The sequence below is a fragment of the Mytilus californianus genome, unplaced genomic scaffold, assembly GCF_021869535.1.
Source record: "Mytilus californianus isolate M0D057914Y unplaced genomic scaffold, xbMytCali1.0.p SCAF_3, whole genome shotgun sequence".
Classification (NCBI taxonomy): Eukaryota; Metazoa; Mollusca; class Bivalvia; order Mytilida; family Mytilidae; genus Mytilus; species Mytilus californianus.
In genome coordinates, this window is record NW_026262679.1 from 106,840,013 (window position 1) to 106,851,809 (window position 11,797).

Here is an 11,797-nt window from a genome sequence, read left to right on the forward strand (position 1 = left end):
TAATTGATTTCTAAAATAAATTTCATTGTACATGTTCAACATTTATCATTCATTTGTTTATTTCTTAATTTGTGTGAATTAACAGTAAATGCTAATTACTACACTTTCATACCATAACAAAACTGTCTTACTGTATTGGTATCACTTATATTTGTGTCCATATAACAAAAAAAACTGAAAAGAGAATACTTTTGCAATAGCTTTTTCATATTGAATACTAAAACTTTTTAGATATTTAGACATATTAAGTAGATGTTCATAATATCCACTTGACATTTTATCATATGACTTCAGTAGTTAGTTATGAGTCTTTGAAGCATGCTCACAAAGGTTCTTTTGTTGATATCATTTTCATACTGGTCAAAACTTTTTTTTGCTTTGACCAGCTTTGGAGGAGATATTTTCAAAGAATTAATAAAAAATAACACAGAAATTCACTTTCTAGCTCATCTAGCCCCAATCATCATGTCAGGCATTGTCATTACTAAAAAAACATTAAATGTCTTCTAAACTGAGAAACAATTTCCACATTTAACCGAAATCTTTTACTTATGATACTGACAATCCCCCACAAAGTAATATAAATAGAACCATACAAATAGTAAGCAAATACATGTTCTCAGATACCATCTCCCATATAAAAAAATCACATTAAGAAAAAAATGAACCTATTATGTGTTCCTCTCCTAGCTACAAAATGTATCCAAAATCAAAGATGTGGAACATATATATTCTATCGTAATCATTTGGTAATTAATGCAATTAGTATCTCTTCCATGCCCGTGTTGAACATAAAAAACTAAATATTACATAAACAACACCCCTAATGCTCATGTTGGTTGTCATTGTGCAACACAGTTAATACATAGAAAACATAAAACATAGAACTCCTTTTGTCATATAAAACACTGTCAAACATCCAATCAAACTATCCACACTGATCTGTGTCCACACTTGTTAAATTACACAATACTATAAATGTATGCTGCTTATTCACAGTGCTATCCTCTGCCTTGGCAATTCGTGTTGTAACTGAGACCGCCACTAAATTTAATCTTAATGAAAAGCAGAGGGTTTTTATTTCGCGATGGTAAACGTTTGACATTCAACGACCGACCGTGATAGTAAAGGTCATAAAACACCCCCGTAGTACATGTATCGTCAACGATGAGACTTATACACACATAGAAGAATGAGGAGATTGAAAGACGCCATTCGACATGTAGATTTTCATAACTTGATGGTTTTCTGTATATCTTTGAATCATTATTTTTATACAGTACTGATTGTAAGTTGTTTTCTTGCTTGTTCGTTGATGCATGAATTCTCCATTACCAATTGTGGAGATATACAAACAAGTTGGTCAAACAGGGGTTTCATTCATCCATATTTACTTGTTTCGTTTTTTATTTGGCTAATGAACAATGTTTACTCTTTCAAAAGGTTGTAAACAAATATGATATTGATGTCTAGCTAGCAAACAAACAATTTAACCATCAATGCTCTTTATACAAACCAAACCTCATATGCCGTAATATGTTCACGACTTATATATGATAGTCATACCCCTCTCCTTTTTGACATAGTTCAGTTACAAACTGAAAGCATTCTACAAAAAATACAGGAATATTAGATAACAGAACAATGGCAATCTTCAGTGTTTACACGATACAAGATCAAATAAAGGCCATACAACAACTCCATACAACAACAATACTATTGAATAACTGCGGTGTATTTTTTAGTCAGAAAAAATATAGTCTTGCTTTTTAATTTATAAAATACATAATTAGAATAGCATGGTAACAAATAAAACATTGTGAAAGGTTTCATACAGTTGATTTTATTAAAAGTCGACAGAAGAAATTCCATAAATCTGTAATGACAAGTTCCCACGTTCATGAGTTACTGGTGATTGGATGTCTTCCTTTTGCGTTCCTTTGATTTTGACTTTGACCAGACAAATACTGTCATATTGAACTACACAATTCATCAAAAGACGTTATTATGTTTAAGATGAAGAACTCACTATGGAACAGTAAAATTGTAATATTGAAAAGCAGGGAAAGTTGTTCAATGCTCCTGAAAATGAATTTAGATTGCAAAACAAAAACTGAATATGACTTTACATTAGCACAGCTCTTGAACGTAGCATATTTGTTTTTTAATTCTATCTTGACGGTCTATCTTATTCTGACTTTTTAATTTTCTCATTAAATTCACTAATTGGTTCAAAGATAGGTCAATTTTGAGATCACCATTATCCGTATAGTTTGGCCATTCCGCATCATCTCTTCCATTTTCATTATCAGACATCGACGTTAAATCTGATTGTCTCAAAATATCACCAAGTTGAACGCTGTCGAATGTACCCTGAAAAAAAGGTTAAAGAACTAATGCCATAACCAATATGCTTAAATCTTGCAATAGCTAAATATTTCCTGAAGTCAGAATGTATCAGTAACTAAACTCTAGTAAATTACACTCCTGTTTCACTGACACATCCTTTTTTTCAATTCATACCCATAATTTAGGTATAATAGTTGTTTAATTACCAATATGATCCGTGCTAAAGCAAACGAATAATTATTATTCTTTAGATATAAAGTGCATTATTCATAGAAAAATAGCTGTGAAAACCAATGCATTGCTAATCCATGATGTTTGATCTTTGATGCATCAAAGTTGATGACGCATATTTAATTGCCTTCTATAGGACTGCAAGTGATGCATTTTGTATTAGTAATTTTTCGATATATCACATGCTGATTACAGAGTAATTTGAATTAGTTGATGACTGTTGTTTGCTAAGCGTCCAGAGGCAACTATTTCATGCATATTCAGAAAGAGAAGAACCAGAGGCAAATATTTCAAGTATATTCAGGGAGAGGACAAATAAACAAGAAGTCAGATTGATATGTTCTGCACATTAGGTCGAGATGCAGAAATTTGGACTGTCACTTTAAAAAGTAGGTTTGATCGGTGGAAGAAATTCCCCCCTGCAATTTATCATCAACGAACCTCTCAAAGAATTATTACAAGTGGGTCTGTTATGTGCAGAAAGGTTAGCACTCTCCAAACACAAGACATCGATAAAACATCATTGTTTTGGCCGGACTTGATGTGCGTGTCCCAAGTCAGGAGCCTGCAGTTCAGTGCATGGTTGTCGTTGGTTCATGTCTGACATGTTTGTTTTTCGTAAATTGTTTTGTTATAAATCAAGCCGTTAGTTTCCTCGTTTGAATTGTTTCACATTTTTCATGTCGGGGGGCCATTTAAAGCAGACTATACGGTATGGGTTTTACTCATTGTTGAAGGCCGTACAGTTGCCTATAGTTACTTACATTCACTTCATTTGAACTCTGGTGAATAATTGTCTCGTTTTTATACTGAGTTCGCATTTATACATTCTGAGAACCCAAATAAAGACCCCTTTAGTACGAGCCATACTTGCTTCGGAAGTAGTCCTACAGACAACCTCTGAGTCGATTTAATATGAAATACATGTACGTGCAGATGGTGTCGGTCTGTTTTTAGCGGTCACTTCGTGCAGGTAAGGCGCTGGGTTTATACGCTGATTTTAGACGCCCGTTTCTGATAACGGGATGGGAATCATGTCACATTAATAATATTGGAATATATCTCGGTTGTTATCAGTCAATCATACATGTATTTGTAATTATTTACCTATGATTATGCATATCAAAATGAATATGGGTTATCTTTCTTTGGCATAACATACGATGAGCTACATTAAATGATGCTTTAATCATTTCAATAAATTCAGTGTGTACATAGATAAATAAAACAATGAGTTTCAATGAATAAATGGAAGTCATGTTGGCATAGACAGAAAGTATTTTTTTGTTAGAAGCGGAAAGCATGCTTTTGCCTAGTCTAGTCTAACTACACCTACAATCGCTTAACATAGGAAAACTGCTAGAGATGGTATTGCTATTGTTTTAACAACAACGCAACACACATAAAAACATATACCGCCATTGAACTGGCCCATAGTGTGATTTCGGGAGTAAAATCGCTGTTTTACTCTGAAAATATTTGCAACTGGAAAGTCTTCATTTGATATTTCATCATTTCAGATATTTGAACTTAAAAACTCACATTTCTATTAATTGTATGAATATTAGGACAAAATACCCTATTTTTTTTGTACAGAAAACAACAATTAAAAAACTCTATAAACTATAAAATTTAATATTAGAATGATGAAAGTGGTATTAAGCATGTGAAAATGGTAGCAATAAGTTATAATTTCTTTTTTATAACTTTTAACAAAGGTAATTTTCCCAGATTGCAATAAATTTATCGAAAATTTTTGGAGAATTGTTTAACAATAACAGAAACTTTTGAAATTCTTTATAATACAATTTAACTATTTAGAATGATGACATAACATTCAATGTATTTCGCGAGGTCCTTGCACAGCTAAAAAGTTTAAGGAGATGTGGTGTGTGTGTGTGTCACACATCGAGCAACCATAGACTAAAAAGCGAGATGACAAATATCAAAACATCAACAGACAGTCCATCGTCATCAATTAGCAAAGATGCATGCTGCACTGGCTGGAATCCCCCAAATTGATAAAATAAAAGATGATAGTTGATTGCTTCGAACCAATTGGCACGATCTGACACGTGGGTAGGACATAAGTAAGGGCAGACAATTAAGTAGAAATTTCCCCTCATAACAGCTAACCTATGGGCCACTTTGAAAAGCTGTAGCCAGGGCTCTTCTACGTGCAGTTAGCATTACATTCTCCCAATAAGTGCTTAGATTTAACGTGTTTGATCATGTCAGACGTATCTGCGTGTGTATAGACTTCGCACACTAAAACACGTGCCTCTCAACAAGTGCCGTAGCGGTTGTCACTTTTCAATAACTAGATACCTGTAAGGGTTCCACAAATTTATGACATTAGGACAGACTACTAGTAGTAGTCTTTTCAGATAAATAAAATATTGCTTATCTAATTGTGTCGTTCATTTGTAGATTCAGTTCATATTGATATTTATTTTTTTACTTTCACTAGAGCCAGCCAGCAAACGAGATCGAATGTTAATAACTTGAATTCTTTCTAACAATGGATATAGTCTATAAATCACACAGAGTTCCAAACTTTCAATAATTCAATTCAATCTTGAATTTGAAAAAAATGAAAAGAACAGATTTGCATTTGCTCTTATCACCTACATGCCTTTTATTATCTTTGCTAGCCAATGGTTACAATCCGGCCTCCTCGTAACCATTGACTAGCGATGATGATTATAGTAGGGGCCGGATCGTTACCCTAGGCTAGAGGAGATGAACCTATTGTATGAACTTCCGGAAGTGCAATAAGTCATACGTTTTCAATTATAAAACAAGCATCATCCTCTGTTTGTTTTATTGACAAATCACAATAAATGATCATTATCAAACTGATTCCGGTCTTTCAATCATTTCTGTTCGGTTGCGTCGATTTTCTATCAGTTTGTTTACCAGGAAATAAAGCAATTGATTCTAATTTATTACCTGATGTATGAGTTGACTTAGTACTATCTAATTGTTATTAATTGCCTAGTACTATTTTCTAAATTATATAAAGGTTGAATGAGAACAGTCGTGTGTTTGAGGCAGCCTTTCTGAAGAAAAGTTTAGATAACCAAACAGTTCAATAGATAAACAGTCCAAGATGTCTCAAATTTGCTTAAATACAAAATAAATCCAAAAGTTACTAAAAAAGTGTGACTAGTCAAACTTAAGTGTTCTGTGTAGTGTTTTGTAGGCTGTTGTTTGCCTGTTTTGTAGGCTGTTGTTTGCCTGTTTTGTAGGCTGTTGTTTGCCTGTTGTTTTGTTTGCCATGGTGTTGTCTGATTGATTTTTTTAATGCCATTTTTGTATCTTCTTAAATTTCTCTTTTTTTTTTAAAGATTCCTTAATGGATGCTAATATTAAAAAATAAAAATAAAGGGGTATTTTAGTACCGATATCCTCATCTTCATATCATATTTTAACTTTCGTTTGAAAAGAAATCATATTGGATAGATATAAACAAGAAAGTTAAATTGAAAAGCTACAAAATGTATTATTACTTTTCTAAACTCGGAGTGACTTATTTACAGCTTAAAATTGATATATTGTTAAAGACCGTTTGATGACGTCTACATGTCTAAAATTTGGTTATTATGTCGTTGGGTTGTTGTCAAATTGACGTATGCTAAAACATCTCCTTTTACAATTGATATTTCAATATTTCAACGAGTCCACAATAACAATATGCCAAATGTAAACTTTTGTATTGTCATTAATATTTTAAAGTATCAAACAGAATGAAAATCATATAGATTATGGATATCCCGAAATTTAGAAGATCACACCAAAATAATGATTCGTTGGCATTGAAATTTTATGATAATAAATAAGATATATATGTGTATAAATAAATACAGAATATACTATGGCTTCCATTTTCACATTTTCTGCCTTTGGAACAGATAGTTAGAGATATACCAAAATAAAAAGCATTAAATAAAAAGAATAATTGTAGTGGTTTGACGGAAATTTTTCCACACGTTCTAATTTCATTGTAAGATGGAATTATAGTTTACAGAATACTTTGTACTAATACATCTAATTTTCCATGCGAAAACATGCATGTACATCCAATTTGTCAGTGATTGTCCAAACTAGTTTATTAAAAGTTTTGACAATTAAACAAGAGTTGGGAATCATGATTTCATAGCAGGAAATGCTAAGCATATATACATGCATTTGATGTTATTCCTTTTAGAGTTCATTAAATTAACCCGGCTTCCTGAAGCGGGTGACATAACTGTAGTGATGAACGTGTTCGTAAGTTCATTTGTTCTTCTGTCTCAATTTTATGTCCACTATTGCTCCTGCACAGAATTTTGTATAACTTTCACAGAACCTTGTTCACATGATGTACTTTTGGACCTCATTTAATTATTTCTTCATTTGAATGATAGTTGGGGTTAAATTTGGCATTAGATGGACTTTGTCATATCCATCCGAAAATTAGAGTACACATTTGTGTCCGCTTCAATATCTCGTTCTAACCCCAAATTCAGAATTTACTGAACCTTTCTAAGTATTTCAACCACATAATGTCATTGTGCATTTCCCATCGAAACTCACGGGCTTTACCAGTTATTCATCTGGGAGTGCCCATTTTTTATCCGCCACTCCTCCTAAAACACCTTACTATGAAGAAGAACCACTGACGACAACATGGCTAAGAAAAAAAAAGATGAATGGACAAATAAGTCCACAAAACATTTAACAAAAAAAATAAAGATTGTACGAAATACTCCAAAATTCAGAGCTGAAATCAAATGCTGTGGAAGGGTTAATGGCAATTTTCATGCTACTTATTTCTATAAAAAAACCGTATAATACCAATCCCCGTAAGTACTGCTGAAAACTGTACATATATGACAGGTTGACAAGAGGAAGTACAGAGATTAATTTAAAATATATTTCTTTTAATTTACATATTAAAGATACCTTGAGACATTAGTTTTAGGTGAGATATTAATAAAAGGAGTAGGCCCGGTAAGACCCCTTTATAGCATGTTTACAAAAATGAATTTTTTTAGCTATTTATTGGAAAGTAGAATACTTTTCTTACGTAAATATGGGCTGTTTTTGACAATACAATGCACATGCAAAATTACTAAAAATCTTCACAATTTTTGCATTTGTGTTCAGTCCTAATATTAAACATATGTTGTATTTGATAATAATTAATAACATATATAAAGGTTGAGACTGAACACGAATGCGGCCACTTTCATTTTAGACAAAAACCATCTGAAAAGTGACGTTTTATGGCATATTTGATAGATTTTTCATATTTGCGCCTTTAATGACCAAATCAGTTCAAATCGTTTACATAAACTATATATGTTTATTGAATCGACTGAAATAGACACTTAAGTGTTTAAAAAAAGTCAAAAATCTTTCATCAGATGTACTTCAAATTTTAGGCCAAAATTATACCTTACCGGACCTTCTCCTTTCCTTAGACTTCTACACAAAATATGAAATTCATTTTTGGTCAAAATTATGAAATAGTTACTGTGATATACTTTGTTTATTGATTCCACTTATTTGACTTGTAAAAGGTTAATTATTTTAATCAGAGTTTTTTCCTTCGTGCTTTTTTCATACCTTTCTTTCGAAGTGCAAAACATTGGTAGTTTTTTTTTATTCTGAAAATGATAATGTAAAATAATTGAATTTTCGCAATCTGGTATACGGTTTATCAGAAGGAATTACAAACCAGAAGAAATAATTACTTTTGCTAAAGGGAAAGGCATAATGACAGACTGGACGAAATAATACTACCTTGCTTAAGGCGTTTCAATGGATAACTGATTTGTTATGTTTCTTATTTACGCCATAGTCGCTTCTTATGTAGACTATATAATAAAATATCTCGGAAATTCCCCTCACTGCTATAAGAACAGATATTAAGAGCTTAAAAGAGGCTTTGTGAAACAACCTGATGCGATAAATCAGAAAATTTTCGTTGGAAAGGTAATTTAATATTGGTACTCTTTTTTCCATATGTATTTCATCAACGGAATGTTTGTTTGTATAATGGGATTTGATGCCAATTCCTACATAGTTATTAGTTTCATGGTGGTGAGTTAACGTCGTATTTGTGAAGGAAACCAGCCCCTTCGCCGAGTTATTGACTCATCCACCACATATTTTGGCAGATACTGTAATGTGTCGTTTTAATAATAATAGAGAAAATATTAATTGTTGTTTTTGCGAATAAATCGATCCTTTATCCTAGGAAATCACCAAGATGTCTTTTTCAATTTCAAATTATATTTTTGTACAATTTTTATTATACACATGTATGAACAAAGGCAGTAATCACCAAAGTCTATTGTTAATGGTTTCTATGCACTGGCTCGCGTAGAAGAACCGAAATGGGTGGAAAAATAATAAAGTATTAAAGATCTATCGAAATTGTGAAAGCAACAAACGACCAGTTAATCATACAATTCTAAGATTGTTTCCAATATTTGCATTTCTAATTAATGATATAAGATTCAACCTGCCTGTGATGCCTTCGTTATTAACAATACATAAAAAGGATAGCAGGAATAACCAAAAGAATTAGACTTTACACCAGACAACACTAACCACCAACATCCAACTCGAAAAACACACAAGCAAACGTACAAACAAAGAAAAACAACATTTCACACCATATGGTTCATATAGTCTGAATTGGTAAATGAACAAAATATAGTAGTACTTTTATTTCAGTCTTTTCTGCACATCTTTAATTTTACAAGTGATTAAAAAATGTGAAAATGGCATAATGACTTATTTCCACCGTAGACGTTGGTAGAACCTAATTATCTTAATTTAAAGCAGCCAAGATAAGTGATAAATCAATGGATAAGTTTGGTCAAATACGACGATGATCATTCAAAAACAAATAAAAGAAAATCACCAAGTACAATGTAAATTATTCATAATAGACCTAAGATTAAGGTGTGGATTATTTATGTGTTTCAACTGTTCAGGCTGATAGTTTAATATTTAATTAACAGGAAATAATACTAGGTAGGGCATGGAACATGAGATGGACATTTTTACAAATATCTTTAATTGCGTATCTTTAAATCTGAAGTTCTAAAATACCATTCAAAAAACTTTTTAACCAAGGATCTAAATTTCAATCTTGTACATCTAGAAAAAATTTCGCTTTCATTAATAAAATTGAGAATGGAAATGGGGAATGTGTCAAAGAGACAACAACCCGACAAAACAGCAGAAAACAGCCGACGGCCACAAATGGGTCTTCAACACAGCGAGAAAATCCCGCACCCGGAGGCGTGCTTCAGTTACCCCAAAACAAGAAGGTGAAGTATGATTGCCAAATGACGTAAAAGTAGGCAACTAAAGGTCACCGCACGGCCTTCAACAATGAGCAAAATCCGCCATACCGTATAGTAAGCTATAATAGGCCCCGATATTACAAATAAGAAAAACCCCAATTCAAACGAGGAAACCATCGGCCTGATTAATATACAAAACAATATACGAAACACAAACATGATAAACATCAACCAAACATAGAAGTTTGTATAAAATTCATTCAAACCTTTTTTTAAGTACGTTCTTTGAATCTTAATTTTGAATAATGTGTTGAATTTATAGAAACTTTTCCTTTTATGCAATTGGTTTCTTAAACAATAAAATGGCATACTTTTAATCGTGAATAAAACGAGAAGTGGATATAAAAAAGAGAAAGCCACCAGATATCTGACGAAATATACAGCCTTCAACAATAGACAAGTGTCTATACAATATGTTTGACGAAATATGCAGCCTTCAACAATAGACAAGTGTCTATAAAACATGTCTGACGAAATATGCAGCCTTCAACAATAGACATGTGTCTATACAATATGTCTGACGAAATATGCAGCCTTCAACAATAGACAAGTGTCTATACAATATGTCAAGCTGTAAATGGTTCAAAGCCTTAAAAATGTGAACAAATAACAGTAAGTTTGAAGCATTTATCACCAATACCAAATTCTCCAAATAAAACAAAAAGTTATGACATAAGATAACCATCGACGAGGTTACTGACTTGGGACAGGCACATCAATATGTGGCAGGGTTAAAATAGTTTATTTTTTGTATTGCTCTTTATAATTTGATACCATAATGCTATGTTTATTTGCGAACAAATTAAAAACTGATTTATTTGATGTAAATTGAAAGACTAACATGTTTCAGCTTCGATTCTTTTATTTGTTTTAAATAGACACAAAATTTACTTTGATTCGTTCTCTTTTCTGTTATAGAATAGATAATATTGGAAATTATTAGGTATGATATTCACATTAGTCCCGGAGTGAACAGAAAAACTAACAATGAAACAATATTGTACAATGAAATAAAAAAAAATAGAATAATTATATTTACAATTTTAACTACACTGCCATACTAAACGGCAAAGTTTTTACACACTAAAAGGATGACTGTTTACACCTTATTCAAAGAAAGGTTGATTCTGACACGGTCTTTGATCGTTTTCACCAGCGCTCAAGATTACTGTTTTAATATTCCAAAAAATAATTCCGAAAATATTTACTTTAAAAATGATTTTAATACAATGATTAATTTGAGGTCGACTTTGAAGGAAGAAAATATAATAATAAAAAAAAAAACAGAACTTCAAGGTAAATTCAAAAAGGGGAAAGTCATTTTTATTAAAAACTGACGAAATCAAACACTAAACTACTAGTATACCAATTGACTTGGAAACAGCAGTGTCATATTCCTGACTTGGTACGTGAAAAGATTATAATTTGAAAGTTCTTAAACTTACAATAACATAGAAAAGTTTACTTACCATACTTCTGGATTCTGAGAATCTGTAAAATTCAAAAACAAATAAAAGTAAAACATAATTTCTAAATTTCAAATAGTATGCCATGACAAAATGTTCAGACTCCAATGCACATTATAGAAACACACAATATATAACACATGTTAAGAACCTTTTCCCCACAAATCTATTTTGAAAAATGTCCCTAGGACAACCCACAACAGACATGGAGTAATCACTACACAAATATCTAATTTCTCTTTTGAAAAATGAAAAATTAATCTGTTTCAACAAAAAGTGTTAATATTATTAAAAATTAATATTAATGAAATAGTATTTGTATTAGGCTGCTATTAGCTCTCAAGGGATAAAAATCATTTATGTCACCTGGAAATATAGTGCCAT

General features: G+C 31.8%; 1 long non-coding RNA gene across 1 annotated transcript; it reads right to left on the reverse strand.

Annotated features, from left to right (window-relative positions):
- Positions 1–1,823: 1,823 nt before the first annotated feature.
- Positions 1,824–11,561, reverse strand: LOC127735701 (uncharacterized). Its single transcript, XR_007998570.1, has 2 exons — positions 11,417–11,561; positions 1,824–2,373 (listed from the first exon to the last, which is right to left on the reverse strand). It is a non-coding gene; the product is annotated as an uncharacterized LOC127735701 (long non-coding RNA).
- Between the last annotated feature and the right edge of the window lie 236 nt (positions 11,562–11,797).